The sequence below is a fragment of the Gavialis gangeticus genome, unplaced genomic scaffold (genome assembly GCF_001723915.1).
Source record: "Gavialis gangeticus isolate Ggan-Ray unplaced genomic scaffold, GavGan_comp1, whole genome shotgun sequence".
In the NCBI taxonomy this organism is placed as follows: Eukaryota; Metazoa; Chordata; order Crocodylia; family Gavialidae; genus Gavialis; species Gavialis gangeticus.
In genome coordinates this window covers 48,025,445-48,027,980 of record NW_017729006.1, presented here as the reverse complement: position 1 = coordinate 48,027,980, position 2,536 = coordinate 48,025,445, and positions in this window count along the sequence as shown.

Sequence of the window (2,536 nt, the reverse complement as noted above, 5' to 3'; positions counted from 1 at the left end):
GAGATTGGTCAAGCAAGACCTACCTGCAACAAACCCATGCTGGGTATCCCTCAGGATATTGCCTTCAGCTAGCCTGTTAAGGATGGCCTCCTTGATAATCTTTTCCAAGACTTTCCCCAGGATAGAGGTCAGGCTGATGGGCCTGTAGTTTGCCGGATCTACTTTCCTCCCTTTCTTGAAGATAGGCACCACATTGGCCTTCTTCCAGTCTTCGGGCACTACACCAGAGTGCCAAGAGCTCTCAAAGATCCGTGCCAGTGGCTGAGCTATGATGCTCACCAGCTCCCTGAGTACCCTTGGTAGAACTATAAACCTTGTTATTTTAGATAGTGCAAGCTCCTGTGTGTATAATAAACTGGCCTGCAGCTTAATCTTATAATTTAGGACAGCATATTTAGTTATAGTACTTCAAGGATGCTGTCAGCCTCCTGTAGTGGAAAAGGTCAATATGAAAACACTAGCACAGTCACAGCAGTTAGCGTGCTGTCAGTGCTCAGTAGCAGGCACACCACTTACTGAGCAGTGGTTTTGTTGCCATTGTTTGGCAGTAGGACCATTCGCTTTAATGACCTTCTGCCATCATGTGAAAGAAATAGTTTTTGTGACTACGCATGTGGTAAAACTAGTTCATTCATATTCCACAGGGGATCTACAGTAGGCACCACATTGTTTTGCTGACAGCATCTGACAGATGCTGTTTCCAGTGCATACAGATTTAAAAGAAATTAGCCTGATAGTAAAGAAATTGCAGTGCCCAATTCTCAGAAAAAAACTACGAGTGTTCTATTTCACAACAAATATATTACATTATCTGGATTTAATACAGAGCAGACAGGGAGGACTACAATAACCCTAATATTATAGATTACTGTGGTACCTGTGAAATGTTCTATTTGGTTATTGTTGCTTTACTACTTTGCAAAAACTTCACCTGAAAACATCTCTAGCTTTAACAAGAGTGAAGGCTTAATAAAAATGAATACTGCTGATTTGAAACATGCTTCCATTGCTGTCTGTCTCAAGGTGGACGTATTTTCCCCACTCTTTGTCATTTGCAGAAATGGCTATTTCAGTTAACACCTTCTCTATTTGTGGATCTTTAGAAGATCCAGTTATTAAACAGATCAAAAATCTGGCCCACCTAGTCAATCTAGTTCGTTTTATGTACCAGCATAACTACAGCAACATAAGATTTTTGGAGAACTTAAGCTTTCATATTTAACACGTTAAGGGCAATCACTTTAAATATGGTTTCTGAAGATAAGAACCCAGATCCATATTTGGGTACATAAATAATTGGCCTGGTTTTCAGCGGTACTGATCATCCACTGTCCTCACAGATTTTAAAGGTGATTATATTTGGAGCATTTATCCCTTATGGTTAAAAAGAACTTGAATGCAGATGCTACAATTGCCTTCCTTATTTTGTAGGCAGCCTGAATAGGAAATGTAGCAAAGGCTTCTTGTGGTGATGCATGAGCTGTAATTGAATCCCACACACTCCCACGCAGCTGTTTTGCCTTTGCAAAGTAACAAAAGTAGTAACAATTTATTCTGCTGATATATTAAGCAGATATGACTCCAAACACAGATCTACCAAGAAAACCACATGCTTACACAAGCACTTTTTAGAGCATTACTTCCAGAATGACACGGTTTCTGTATTTGGATCAAGGACAGCATAGTACAGGAACATGAGCTGAGGTTGTCAAAGAACTGACCACCCACACACCTCAAAGATTTTATGGCCAGCCAAAGACCTGTGTAAGCTTTGATATAAATAAAAGGAGCCTATTTTGTGTTATACTACTGCAAAAGCATGTTTAGAGGCCACTGCAGGAAATCAGAATAGAATATAGTACACTGTTACCACACCACCAGTTCCTCTTAAGAATGACTTCTCTCTTCACTGGGTATGAAGGTAGTAGAAGTGAGAGTCACTCTGTCAGACGTGTACCATTGTGGAATCGCTAAGCGAGATGGTTAAGTCAAGGATGATCCTTCCTGGAGCAGGGGATTAGACTAGATGACCTCATGAAATCCCATCCAGTCTATTTTCCTATGATCTTCTGCTGAGAATATCTGCAACCCTTCTATGCTTGTAGAGAGAGGCTTGCAGGAAACTGAGAGCCAGGACAGTATTTTAGGAACTCAAAAAGTAAAGAAAGATTTATCTTTGGGTCCAACGATCTATTTGTTTATGGATCCATTCCCAGTGACTCAGGGCAAGTAGCATGATGTTCTTTAAATTAAACGTGTTTATGAAAGAATCACAGCACTGCAATATATTCAGATGATGTATAAAATGCAGGCCCTAGATAATTCATTGGGTTCAGTAAGTTCAATTCTTATATCTTATGGCATAAAGAAACTGTAGCCCTGTGGAGTCAGACAACACTCAGGATCTCAATATTGCGCTGTTAGACAGGAGGGTGTGACACAATTGCACATATACAAACACACAAATCAATTAGTTGAATACACACACACACACTACCAGCTCTGGCACATACACATCCAAACCAGCCTAGGCACA